At 45.0% G+C, this 14,389-nt stretch overlaps 1 long non-coding RNA gene across 1 annotated transcript; it reads right to left on the bottom strand.

The window, feature by feature from the left end:
* Positions 1 to 2,027: 2,027 nt before the first annotated feature.
* LOC146871388 (uncharacterized) lies at positions 2,028 to 12,980 on the bottom strand. The gene is made up of 10 exons (XR_014980994.1): positions 12,904 to 12,980; positions 12,193 to 12,861; positions 11,888 to 11,955; positions 7,353 to 9,497; positions 4,648 to 4,713; positions 3,877 to 4,014; positions 3,481 to 3,545; positions 2,903 to 3,039; positions 2,622 to 2,685; positions 2,028 to 2,192 (listed from the first exon to the last, which is right to left on the bottom strand). It is a non-coding gene; the product is annotated as an uncharacterized LOC146871388 (long non-coding RNA).
* Positions 12,981 to 14,389: the final 1,409 nt, after the last annotated feature.

Here is a 14,389-nt window from a genome sequence, read left to right as displayed (position 1 = left end):
TATATATATATATATGTATAAAAATATATTACCTACTGGCGGTCGCCAGTAGGTATTTATAGTTACAACCTAGTTTCCATAGGAAAAGCATTTTTTGATTTGCTAATAACTTTGGCGTCGTTTGATGAATCTTCACGAAATTCTTTTAAAAAAAGTCTAACCAGGTCAGCTCCTATCCTGAAAGTTTGGTTGTGATTCGTCAAGGGAGGTCTGAGAAGAAAGGCGGTCCCAAAACGCATTTTCCCTAATGTTAATTTCCATAGGAAATTTTGCGACGAGCTACAGCCCGACCTGCTGATTGGAATTACCCCAAATTTGGCAGAAATGTAGAGCTTGGTTCAGAAAGTTACCTTTTTTTTTCAAATGGTGTAAATCCATTCAGTAGTTTTTGAGAAATTCAAAGAATAAAAGTCAAAAAATCAATTTCCCATAGGAAACTTTGTGCAAGGCTAGAGCCGAAACTATTGAACGGAATTACCCCAAATTTGGCAAAAAGGTAGTGCTTGGATCAGAAAGCGACATTTTTTTTAAATGGTGTAAATCCGTTCAGTAGTTGCTGAGAAATTAGAAAAATAAAAGTTTCGATATCTGGGCGGAGCCTAAGTCCCGTGCACAAGCTTCCCTGTGATTGGCTGTCAACACTCCAAACCAGGAAGTGTTGACAGCCATCTTGTGACTCGGTAGAAGCGAGTCACCAGAAAATAGAGAAACAAAGGTATAAAACAAGAGAAGGGGGCTCGGTAGAAACACCCTGACCCCCCTAGGCCTGCTCAGGGGGTCCCAGAAGGACCCTCAGGGCCAAAGAAAGCATTTTAAAAAAATATATATATATCGGCGCAATCCGTGGGGTTCCTGTGTTTTATTTTAATGAGACCCCGGGGTGGGCTAGGTCCAGGGGGCATTTCTTAAAAAAGAATATTGGGGGCTCAGTGGGGCTGCTGGGGCCCGCTGGGGTCCCCGCAGACCCGGGGCTTCACTCTTGTTGGAATGGAGGTTGCATGGCCCCTCCCCTGGAGCCCTCCATGTGCTTATAGCTTTGGCGTCATTTGACGAATCTTTACCAAATTTTCCAGAAAGTTTCTCTTTTTTGATCAGCTCGTATCTTGAAAGTTTAGGAGTCTGAAAAAGTGTTTTCGCAATGCATTTTCCATAGGAAACTTTAGACAAGGCTACAGGTCAAACTGCTGGACGGAATTACGCCAAATTTGGCAGGGAGAACGGTCTTGGTCCAGACAGAGTGCTTTTGTTGCAATGGTGTAAATCCGTTCAGTAGTTTTTGAGATATTAAAGAAAAAAAGATATATATATATCTGGACAGTGGCTAACTCCAGTGCACGAGCTTGCCTCTGATTGGCTGCTAACACTTCAAACCAGGAAGTGTTAGCAGCCATCTTGTGCCTTGCATCGAGTGAAAATATAAAAGAAAGGTCCCGGCGGCAATTTAATATACCGGAGCTCTGTCTGTGCGAGATACCCCTTTCACGCTGTGTCTCCCTACATCAGCAGGTAACTCACCCTTTTCCACCATCAACAGCATACCTCCAACAACATTCTTGGGCCTGTAAGTCTCCCTCTGTGAACCACTTGTCGGCTCACAGCTCTTCGGGTGCGAGTTCTCGGGTCCGCAGTTGTATCTGTGAAGCCAAGACTGGAAAATAACCGCAGGTCTCTCTCTGCGAGATACGCTCTTCACGCTCCCTCTCCCCACATCACTGTTCCACAGCTATCCCTTTGCAAGCCTACAGCCCGCACCTTTCCCTATAGCAGTCAGCCCGCAGCTGTTCCTCTGCAAGCCGGCACGCAGCTCTTCCTCTGCGAACGGACGGGCCGCAGCTCTCCCTCTACGAGCCAGCCAGTCGGCTCGCAGCTCTTCATCTACGAGCCTGCCAGCCGGCTCGCAAGTCTCGGACAACAGATGCAATGGAGCCAATGATCATGCAGATCGGACACCCAACACTGCTCCGATACCCCCCGCCAGCTGCCCCTTGTTCGCCATCCTCCCTCACCCCCACCCCCTACAAATTGGGTAATGTTCTAAAAATTTTAATATGAAGATGCTTGTGAGGTTGGACAAATAAGAATCTTAGTGATGTATGGATTTACATATAAAAAAATTATTAAAACAAAACAACAACAAATAAAACTATGTGCAGGCATGTCGTGTCATCACTGGACCATTTGTGAATCACAGCCTGCAAGACAAAAAGAAAGATAAGATGGTGCGTCATGCGTCCAGCAAAGGAGAAAGTGAAAGAGTGAGAGAGAAAGAGAGAAACAAAGAAAGAGTGAGAGAGCGGAAGACAAAGAAAGAGAGAAAGAGGGAGAGAGAGAAAGAATGAGATACAAGGAAGAGAGAAAGAGAGAAACAGTGTGAGAGAGAGAGAAAAAGTGAGATAGAGGAAGAGTGAGAGAGAGGAAGAGAGACAGAAAGAGTGAGAGAGAGGAAGACAGAGAAAGAGTGAGAGAGAGAGGAAGACTGAGAAAGAGAAAGAGTGAGAGAGAAAGAGAGAAAGAGTAAGATACAAGGAAAAGAGAGAGAGAGAAACTGTGAGAGAGAGGAAGAGTGAGAGAGTGGAAGAGAGAGAAAGAAAGAATGAGAGAGAGAGCTCTTACCAGCTTACCTTTGTGCCTCCGGTGTGTCTCCAACCACGTGCCGGGACTTAGTGCACCCTTAAGTTTAGTCATCTGAAAGATAGTATAGAATTAGTAATTGCAGAGTACATACAACTGCACACGCCTAATTTTCTGTTTTGGCAATGTACACTCAGGCTGCTGCAGCCCATCCACTCCCACTGCTCGTAAGTGTCTGTGCGCTCTTGTGCGCCCAGGCTACTGCACAGTATCCACTCCCACCGCCCAGAGGTGACTGCCCGCTGCTGCGGAAAGAAGCCTCTCTGCTCACCTTCTGCCACCGTAATGTGTGTAAGAGGGTGCACCACATGCCGAAGCAACTTTCTCAGGCGTTGTCAGGATGGCCAGGCATCATTGCATGTTCTACACGCATTCAGCTGTGGGTGATGTCGATTCGTGAATCACAGCCTGTTAGATAAAAAGCAAGATATGATTGTGCGTCATGCGTCCATCAAAGGAGAAAGAAAGAGAGAGAAAGAAAGAGTGAGAGGAAGACAGAGAGAAGGAGAGAAATAGTGGGAGTGACAGGAAGAGAGAGAGAAAAAAAAGAGTGAGAGGAAGACAGAGAGAAAGAGTAAGAGAGACGAAGAGAGAGAGAAACAGTGAGAGAAAGAGAGAGAGAAAGGAAGAGAGAGAGAGTGAGAGTGAGGAAGGGAGTGAGAGAGAAATAGTGAGAGAGAAAGAGAGAAAAAGAAAGAATGAGAGAGAGGAAGAGATAGAGAAAGAGAGAAAGACTGTGAGGGAGAGAAAGGAAGAGAGAGAGAGAGAGAGAGAGAAAGAGTGTGAGTGACAGAAAGGAGGAGATGGAGAGGGAGTGTTGACACTGTGGAGAAAATCCTCGCAGCTCACCTTTCTGCCACTGGTATGTCTCCAACCACGTGCCGGGAAATAGGGCAGCCCTCAAGCTTAGTCATCTGAAACATAGTATGGTATCAGTAATGTATGAGTACATACAATTGCGCATGCCTGAATAGCTGTCCCGCCTTTGTGTATCCAGGCTAGTTTACCCCATCTACTTCCACTGCCCAGAGGTGTCTACTCGCTGCTGTACACCCAGGCTGCTGCACCCCATCCACTCCCACTGCCCAGAGGTGTATTACAGCCGCTGCGCACCCAGGCTGCTGCATCCCATGCACTCCCACTGCCCGGAGGTGACTGTGTGCCGCTGCGCACCCAGGCTGCTGCACCCCATCCACTCCCCGGAGGTGACTGCCTGCCGCTGCGCAAACAAGCCTCTCTGCTCACCTTACACTGCCGGCGTGTGTCGAAAAGGGTCCACCACGTGCCGAAGAAACCTCCTCACCCGTTGTGTACACGCGGCAAAGCAGAGCTCACAATTTAGGTTGAGTATTGATTGCAGGATGGCCATGCATTATCGCAGGCCTGCAAGACAAAAAGCAAGATAAGATTGTGCTTCATGGGTCTATCAAAGGAGAGAGAGAGAGAGAGAAAGAAAGAGTGAGAGGAAGACAGAGAGAAAAAGAAAGGAGTGAGAGGAAGACAGAGAGAAAAAGAGAAACAATGGGAGTGACAGGAAGAGAGAGAGAAAAAGAAAGAAAGAGTGAGAGGAAGACAGAGAGAAAGAGTGAGAGAGACGAAGAGAGAGAGAGGAGAGAGAAAGAGAGAGAGGAAGAGAGAGAGAAAGAGTGAGAGAAAGGAAGAGAAAGAGTGAGAGTAAGGAAGAGAGAAAGAGTGAGAGAGAGGAAGACAGAGAAAGAGTGAGATACAAGGAAGAGAGAAAGAGAAAAACAGTGTGAGAGAGAGGAAGAGAGAGAAACAGTGTGAGAGAGAGAAAGAGAGAGAGATAAAGAGAGAGAGATAAAGAGTGAGAGTGAGCGAGAGGAAGAGAGAGAAAGAAAGAATGGGAGAGAGAGGAAGAGACAGATAAAGAGAGAAAGAGTGTGAGAGAAAGAACGGAAGAGATAGAGAGTGAGAGAGAGAGAAAGAGTGTGAGTGACAGAAAGGAAGAGATGGAGAGGGAGTGTTGACACTGTGGACAAAATCCTCACAGCTCACCTTTTTGCCACCGGTGTGTCTCCAACCATGTGCTGGGGATATATGGCAGCCCACAAGCTTAGTCATCTGAAACATAGTATGGAATCAGTAATGGATGAGTACATAAAAGTGCACCATTTGTGAATCACAGCCTGCAAGACAAAAAGAAAGATAAGATTGTGCGCCATGCATCCAGCAAAGGAGAGAGAGACAAGAGAAAGACAGAAAGAGTGAGAGAAAGGAAGAGAGAGAGAAAGAAAGAAAGAGTGAGAGAGAGAGGAAGACAGAGAAAGAGAAAAAGAGTGAGAGAGAGAAAGAGTGAGATACAAGGAAGAGAGAAAGAGAGAAACAGTGTGAGAGAGAGGAAGAGAGAGACAAAAAGAGTGAGAGAGAGGAAGAGAGAGAAAGAAAGAATGAGAGAGAGAGGAAGAGATAGAGAAAGAGAGGTAGAGAGTGAGAGAGAGAAAGGAAGAGATAGAGAGTGAGAAAGAGAGAAAGAGTGTGAGTGACAGAAAGGAAGAGATGGAGAGGGAGTGTTGACACTGTGGAGAAAATCCTCACAGTTCACCTTTCTGCCACCAGTGTGTCTCCAACCTCAAGCTTAGTCATCTGAAACATAGTATGGAATCAGTAATTGATGAGTACATACAACTGCGCATACCTAAATCGCTGTCCCGCCTTTGTGTATATAGGCTAGTGTACCCCATCCACTTCCACTGCCCAGAGGTGTCTACTCGCTGCTGTACACCCAGGCTGCTGCACCCCATCCACTCCCACTGACCAAAGGTTTATGACCGCCGCTGCGCACCCAGGCTGCTGCACTCCATGCACTCCCACTGCCCGGAGGTGACTGCGTGCCGCTGCACACCCAGCCTGCTGCACCCCATCGACTCCCACTGCCCGGAGGTGACTGCCCGCTACTGCGCAAACAAGCCTCTCTGCTCACCCTACACCACAGGCGTGTGTCGAAGAAGGTCCACCACGTGCTGAAGTGCCGCCTTTGTGTATCCACTCCCGTCGCCCAGATGTATTTACCCACTGCTGCGCACCCAGGCCTCACTGCTCACCTTTTAACAGACAGGGCACCCTCCACATCATGCAGTCCCACTCCGCAGGCCAACAGGTCTCACATTTGGTGCTGCGTCTTGATTTTGCCATGGCAGAGGACATACTAGTGCACCTATCATCATCGCAGGTTGCACACCTGCTCAGTCCTTGCCGTGCCACTAACTCAGTGACCAGTGAGGACACGCATGTGGTGGTTGGCCTCCCTGTTCAGTGGCTCAGGCCTACATGAGGTGTTCGGACCACCGGGACGGGCCATCACAGTGCATGCGGTGGGAGCAACTCTAAAATGGTGTAGAGCACGTGTGCCTGGTATTTTTTATTGGTAGGGTCACGTGTCCTGTGACGCCTGTGCTGGATGGGTGTGGTGTGGGTGTATACCAGCCGTGAGGGAGTGGTTGTTGCATACTGACAACTAGACCTGTGACCAGCAGATCACTACAATGAAAATCTGGGTCATGTAGCATTGTTGTCCTTCCCTGTAAGTGTAAGCAGTGTTGGCTGGCCTGGTGTATGCCAGTCCTGCGTGAGGCTGTGAAGAATGTCCCTGGAGCTATGGGCGTGGCTCCATCGTGAGCTGTATGAGGAATCAACTGATGCGGCACTGTTGCCAGATTGGGCTAGATCACGCACAATTGGGCTATATTTTTCCCGGTTGTGTGGTAAAAGTTTGGTTTGTGCTAGTTGCCAGATTATAAATATACATACAGCGCTCCAGCAAACTAGTATGTTAAAGCGCTTTATTAGACAAATATTTACTTGGCAGCCAGCTGCAACATCAATTCCAATGTATTCACCAGCTGCTTGACGATGTCCCTGCCCCTCCTTCCTTAAAGTAGCAATATTGGGCTGCTTTGGGCTACTTTTTGGTTGTCTTTGGGCTAGAGAATGCTTAAAAAATCTGGCAACACTGCGGCATGCGGGTGTTCTTGTTGTAGTGCAGCCATCACCCGGGTCGCAAGCGTCAATGTGTCACTCTGTGAGCCAAGCCCCACAACATGGCCAACATGGAAGGTACGGGGAATCACTGACCCTACATTCATCCATAGTTCCACACAAGAAAGATGGTGGACATGACACTTCTGTGTGGATGTGAATGTCTATTGCACATTCAGTGGAGTATTGCAGCTGTAGCAATACTGGGCCATGCAAAATCCAAAATTCAGTTTTTGGGACATGGAGGGCAGCCAATTAGAGACAAGCTTGTTTTCGGAGTTAGGCTGCGCCAACATATGTACTTATACAATCACTCCGCCAATCCCCATGCACTTATAAATTCACTATACACTCTCCTTGCAGTAGTCTAATCATCCAGTCTCTACGTACGTACTTGTACAATGAACGAAACAAAGTTACATAACCAAAGTTTCCTCCCACTGTCAAAGGTAAGTTGGTTGCATACGCTGTCCAGAGCACAATGTAATGTGTTAGGGCCCAGGGGCAGCATGTGTAATGACAAACCTTAGATCTCCCCTGGACCAAGGAATGTACCGTCACTTTCCCAGGGCGAGAATATCAGTTCCAAACTTATGGAATATAACATATACACAGCACTTCCTAAGGTGGGCAAACTTTCAACACTCCCCCAAAGGCAAGGCAAGAAAACAATAATTTGCGCATCACTTGTGAGGAGTAGCGCCAACTTCCTATAACACAATTACCTGCTAGAAGGGAATTCACCCATCCTTCTACAACAGAATACTTGGCCAAGAAGAGTCCACACCTCCTGCTACAAGGAAAAGACGAATTGGTATATCTGGGATGTATTTATTAGTAAATAGCATCACACAGTAAGCCAAATGCACCTAACATAGCAGACTCTAACATATCAATAGTATGATTGCAAATATCAATCAAGACAAATATATATTTAGAAATATATATGTATGGATATAAGAATCAGAAAATAAGAAGGAAAGGAAAGAATTCAGAAAATAATCAAGAGACATTAGCAGAGACACCTCACCTAATGCTCCATTTCACCCCACTTTGTTCAAGGGGAGTCCATTGCTTGAACCGGGCGAAAGCTCAGAGGTGACACCAGCCTCTACTCTTCCGTGGCAACACGTCTGTTCCACGGATGAACTTCCACCGAGCCAGTGTAGACTCCCCTTTTTAATACACATTCAAAACACAGCGAAGCTTCTAGCAAGCCACGCCCCCTAGTTCTCATGAGAGCCAGTACCAGCCTGCTTCAAGGTCAGACCAAGGGTTGATCAGGCCCCTGTTATGACTAAAAGTCAAACCATGTACATTCCTCTGATAAGAACCAGTTCTCTCTAGTCAGTAAAATGCGAAAAACAGCAGGAAAGCAAAACATGCCCTCTTCTTCACAGAAAATGGCTTCAGAGTTAGTTAAGCTATGCACACAAAGGCCCAAAGCAAGATGGAATCAAAAAAGCAAGGAGCACCTATAATTCTCATCCACACAACTTACAAGCACCACTGTGCACACAGAAAAGTTTGAAGCAAGGTAAAGTCAGAAGGCAGAATGACATTAGACCACGTCAAAGCCAATAGGTCAAAGTCATAATTCACCTAACCCAAATAACATTATACACTAAATCCCTCAGTATACAACATTGAGCACATGTGTGCACCACCACCCACAAGACTGCACCTCAACATCCCATACCTTCTATTCTTGGAAAGACTATTCCACTAAAAGGCAGAACACACTTAAGTCAGTACAGAATGGTGGTGTTTGAGGGTCATCATAGGGTGTCAGACCACAAAAGTGGCTGATTCACTACATTGCACCCCATGACCCTTGATCATCACCATTCACATATGTCAAAAACAAAATCTAGCAAATACATAACTGAAAAACAAAACTATCATTAAATCACTGCATATCTCAATTGAAAGCAAAACCATTTAAAACCACATGTCTAAATTAAAAGTCACAACTACTAAAAAGCACATGTTGAAACAGCAACTCATGTGTTGAAGTGGCTACATAAAAATACATAATTCAAAACAAATCATGATTAAAAAGCAACTATGATCGAAATGCTCTATTGCAAAACTGAAAAACTCATCAAAAGTATATGATAATCACTTTAGAGCAAATAAAGTCTGCATTCTCTAAATACATGTAAAAGCAATAACTCAGGTGCATCTAGAAATAGCTCATAGATATCTGGATACATGTTTAATGGATACACAAAATAAATGAATCAAGCTTTTGAATGCTCCTAATGCCTCTAATGGTTAAACTGGAAACTCCACTGCCAAACTCATATATTGTAGCAACAGCTACAGGTTATTACTGTTCACTAACTCAGAAAATATCTACTCTGATCACTGCAAAGCGTCTCTATTGGTCTCCATCCCTAAAAACAAAAACAGTCCTTCTGTGTGAAAAAACACACAGCCGTCTTCCATCGCATCTGAACTTCACGTTGATAAAACAGTTCTGGCAAAGCACATCCAGTAGTTCCCTCTTTTGTCTTTTTTTTGGGTTTTTTTCTTCACAGTCACGCAAGCAGTCACTCTGTGTGAAAGACACACAGCCTTCATGCATGTAAAGTTGGTCTCACGTGAAGGAAACAGTTCCACACTTTGCTGATCCTGCTTTGCTTGGAAAGACGCAGTCCATCATGCTCTCTGGTATATATCAGCAGCTGTATCTCCTTGACAAGGGAGGACCCCATCCAGTCTGGATAGCCACAGGCATCAGCCGCCACCGTCTGGTCTGGCGATCACTCCAGGCTTGGGGGGGGGGGGAGGGGAGGGGGGGGGAGGGAGGGCCCCACTCACACGGGAGAAGGGAGTCCCACTCACACGCGGAGAACTGGGCGAATCTGAAAAAGAAACAAGCATCACTCTTGCAAAAAACATTTTTCAAAAGTACACTTCTTCCGTCTTGCATTTCTAAAAATACAATATTTTAATTTCTGTCTACATAGGTCTCCTCCAGCTCTGGGGAATTGTCTAAGAATACTACCAACGCTTTAGCCTCTGAATTCTTGGTAAATCTCTCTTTTTCTATACACAGCAAGAAGGGCTGGGGCAGTCTCCTTCTCTCACTTCTCTCACTGCACCCCTCACAGGTGCTGCCCCCCTTCACAAATCTCTGCGGACACTAAATGGCCCCTTGCCAAACATAACAAGCAGAGACTTCTCCGGCTGTCTCTAGCTCGCACCTTATCTCCTTCACGGTCGGAGTGAACTGCACGCCTGCCAACTTTCCTGGTCCTATCCCTGCGCCTGTGCAAGCTTCCCAGACATCTAACTCCATGAAGCTGTCCCTGCCTACCGGGGAGAGGAGCTGGAATGACCCCTCCCATAGGAATTCCTCCTCGGACTTCACAGAAAGCCTGAACTCTCCTCAGCGTTGCTGGATGATCTCATTGCAAGCCTCCCAAACATCAATCTGAAAGACGCTTTCAAATGACCCACTTCCAGAACAACTCTTTACATGTCTGAGAGGAAAAACAGCTTTAACCTTTTCTTACCTCCAGGAAGACTTCACATTCTTTAATCTGAAAATGCTCCCCCATTCTGTCTAACTAATTCAAGCAAATTCTTAACTGTCATCAGTCTATCACCTCATGAGAAAAAGAAAAAAAACTAAACTGCTCTTGACATATCAAAAAGAAAAAAAGCATTGGCAATATCAAAAGTCACACATCAAGTCCCATGCTACTTCTGTAACAATATCTGGGACAGCATCAGTCAAAGAAGGTATATTTGCACACAGGCTACACAATTAGGGTCACCACCTCAGTCTGTCAAGCCCTGCATAATCTCACTGATCCCTTCATGCCCATCAGGCATTCTGTACTGTTTCAAATTAATTTCCTTTGTAACATAGGGCACCTTCACTGGGAAATCTTGTGTTTCAAACTCCACTTCAGGACTTTCTATCAAATCCTGTGCAAACTGTTTTTCTATCTGTACATGCCACTTAATAACCATTGCAATCTCCCATAGGCAAACCACATTTTCTCTAACTCTGTTCTGTCCATTATCTGTTGGTGCGCAAAAGCACAACATTTGTCCAGCATCTGAATTTAAAAGTGACCTGTTATTTCCCTGCACTTTCCTGTAACTAAAAAGGGCACATTGCTCTTGAATTAACTCACCAAATAAATGTTCATGTTTATGAGGTGACCACATATCAGACTTATTGTACACAATCTGCTGTTCACATTCAAAATCATATTGTTGCATTTCTCTTTCGAAGCAAAATGTATCATTCACTGTCATGTCTAATTTATGTCCGTAACTGGTGATCATTAAGCCTAAAACATTAGTCTGTTTACTTTCATGCACATTCCTTTCTGGCTGAGAAAGCTCCTCAGAAGAATTAATTAAAACCGTCTGTGTAGCTCGTAGACTGACTGCATTCTCTGTAACATTTATCATATCTGAATCATTCTGGCTGGTCAAAGTAAACAGCTTCACAGCCTGGTACACGTTTAATTCTGTCTTCAAAGATATATTTTCAAACTGGGCATCAACTAGCTCTGTTTTCAACTCACTACGTTCTTTTTGCAAATGCCCATATGTTTGATGCATATTAACCAACACATTTAAAATAACACCGCTGTCTCTGTCTAAAATGTCATTAATCTCCTGCTGATTAACACCCTTCATTGCAACTCCGGGGTCTTTAAACTCGAAGGAGTCCCACGCTTCAGAGTTATGCTCTGACATTTTACATTCACTTTGCAACTGAAAACATTTGATATGCATTCCTTAGCAAACACTTGTAAAGGATCCAGCCCTTTCTGCCTCACGTAGCAAGCTATTTATAAGCACTTTTTACAAATCACACTTAAACACACACACACACCAATTCTAACTCAGCACAATTAGCTCACTTCACGAGCCAGCACATCATATGGGCAAACCCCATGCAAATAAATCAATTGTTATCTAAGAGTCTGCTTTCAATTTCTTAAAAAAACAAAAAAAACATATTTCTTCCCCTTTTAAATCAATGTTCATATCCTGCAACTGACTATGCCAAAAATGTAATGACAAACCTTAGATCTCCCCTGGACCAAGTAATGTACCGTCACTTTCCCAGGGCGAGAATATCAGTTCCAAACTTATGGAATATAACATATACACAGCACTTCCTAAGGTGGGCAAACTTTCAACACTCCCCCAAAGGCAAGGCAAGAAAACAATAATTTGCGCATCACTTGTGAGGAGTAGCGCCAACTTCCTATAACACAATTACCTGCTAGAAGGGAATTCACCCATCCTTCTACAACAGAATACTTGGCCAAGAAGAGTCCAAACCTCCTGCTACAAGGAAAAGACAAATTGGTATATCTGGGATGTATTTATTAGTAAATAGCATCACACAGTAAGCCAAATGCACCTAACATAGCAGACTCTAACATATCAATAGTATGATTGCAAATATCAATCAAGACAAATATATATTTAGAAATATATATGTATGGATATAAGAATCAGAAAATAAGAAGGAAAGGAAAGAATTCAGAAAAGAATCAAGAGACATTAGCAGAGACACCTCACCTAATGCTCCATTTCACCCCACTTTGTTCAAGGGGAGTCCATTGCTTGAACCGGGCGAAAGCTCAGAGGTGACACCAGCCTCTACTCTTCCGTGGCAACACGTCTGTTCCACGGATGAACTTCCACCGAGCCAGTGTAGACTCCCCTTTTTAATACACATTCAAAACACAGCGAAGCTTCTAGCAAGCCACGCCCCCTAGTTCTCATGAGAGCCAGTACCAGCCTGCTTCAAGGTCAGACCAAGGGTTGATCAGGCCCCTGTTATGACTAAATGTCAAACCATGTACATTCCTCTGATAAGAACCAGTTCTCTCTAGTCAGTAAAATGCGAAAAACAGCAGGAAAGCAAAACATGCCCTCTTCTTCACAGAAAATGGCTTCAGAGTTAGTTAAGCTATGCACACAAAGGCCCAAAGCAAGATGGAATCAAAAAAGCAAGGAGCACCTATAATTCTCATCCACACAACTTACAAGCACCACTGTGCACACAGAAAAGTTTGAAGCAAGGTAAAGTCAGAAGGCAGAATGACATTAGACCACGTCAAAGCCAATAGGTCAAAGTCATAATTCACCTAACCCAAATAACATTATACACTAAATCCCTCAGTATACAACATTGAGCACATGTGTGCACCACCACCCACAAGACTGCACCTCAACATCCCATACCTTCTATTCTTGGAAAGACTATTCCACTAAAAGGCAGAACACACTTAAGTCAGTACAGAATGGTGGTGGTTGAGGGTCATCATAGGGTGTCAGACCACAAAAGTGGCTGATTCACTACAGCATGTTGCATACATAATGAACACACGGCCACAGATAGATAGTGGAATTGGGTACGGGCACGTGCGCTCGACTTCTTTTTATTATCAGGGTCACATGTCCAGTGACGTCTGTGCTTGATGCGTGTGGGGTGAGTGTAAGCCAGCCCTCCGGGAATGGTTGATGCTGGTAACAAGTGGAACAGTACTCATTGGATCAGACACAGAGATTCAGTCATAAAGGGTCAATGATTTGTGCTGCACTAAGGTAGGGGCACCAGATGTGAAATTATACACAAAATATTGTATCATAAAGGGTCCATGAGTTGTGCTGCACTGAGAAAGGGGCATTAGAAGCAATCAGCGTGTTCGCACCCAGCGATGATGCGTGGTCCGGGCGGGCCGCACTGGGAGCAATGTCTTTTACCTACTGGACTGCGTCATCTGCAATTGCGACTCGATGTGAATTGTGAGCCCTGCTATCCGCAATGTAGATGGAAGGCAGTAGTCAGCACAGACATCGAGGAATGCTTTTTGTCACTTCTTCTTGACAAAATCCGAGGACATAGAGTACAATTCTGTCTGCAATTAATAAATCATGTCTCAATGTAAATTGTGAGCTCTGCTGACCGCAGTGTAGGTAACAAAAGATGAAATATGTATGGAATACATTGTCGAAATGTGTAGGTTTTGGGGACATTATAGTTAGTTGCCTACTGGACTCTGAAATTTATGAATCAAGACTGAATTCGAACTGTGAGCTCTGCTGGCCCTAGTGTAGACTTCCATTCAGTGTTCCTTTGGACTTGCAAGGGGAATTTTATGATTGCACTAAAGCTATAATTGATATCAAAAAAGTTCTTGAAGCAAGGATACTTAAAGGATATTATTTAGGTTTCGAAGACGTTGTAGTTAGTTGCCTACTGGACTCTGTAATTAATGAATAAACACTCAATTTTAATTGTGAGCCGTGCTGACCGTAGTGTAGGCCAGAGGCAGCGGTCAGCAATGGCCCACAGCCACGTGGCGTTCAGTAGAGCTGCACAGTTATTGGCAATTCAGCGTGTGTTCAGCCAGCAATAATTGGTGCACCGAGTTAGTGACACCTGAAGCAACCAGCGTGTGTGCACCCTGCGATGTTGCGTAGCCCGGGCAGGTCGCACTGGTAGCAATGTCTTTTGTCTAATGAATTCTGCCTCAGTAAGGCCACGTGGCTGTGACTTGTGGGGCACTGAGTTAGTGGCATCAGAAGCATTCAGCGTGTGCGCACCCTGCGGTGATGCGTGGTCCGGGCGGGCCACACTGGTAGCAATGTCTTTTGTCTAATTAATTATGCCTTAATAAGGCTACGTGGTGATGACTTGTGGTGCATTGAGTTAGTGGCACCTGAAGCACTCAGCGTGTGCACACCCTGCGATGATGCGTGGTCTGAG

This window comes from Triturus cristatus, chromosome 1_1 (assembly GCF_964204655.1).
Source record: "Triturus cristatus chromosome 1_1, aTriCri1.1, whole genome shotgun sequence".
Lineage (NCBI taxonomy): Eukaryota > Metazoa > Chordata > Amphibia > Caudata > Salamandridae > Triturus > Triturus cristatus.
Note: the sequence above shows the minus strand (reverse complement) of the source record. Positions and strands in the feature narration are given on the sequence as shown.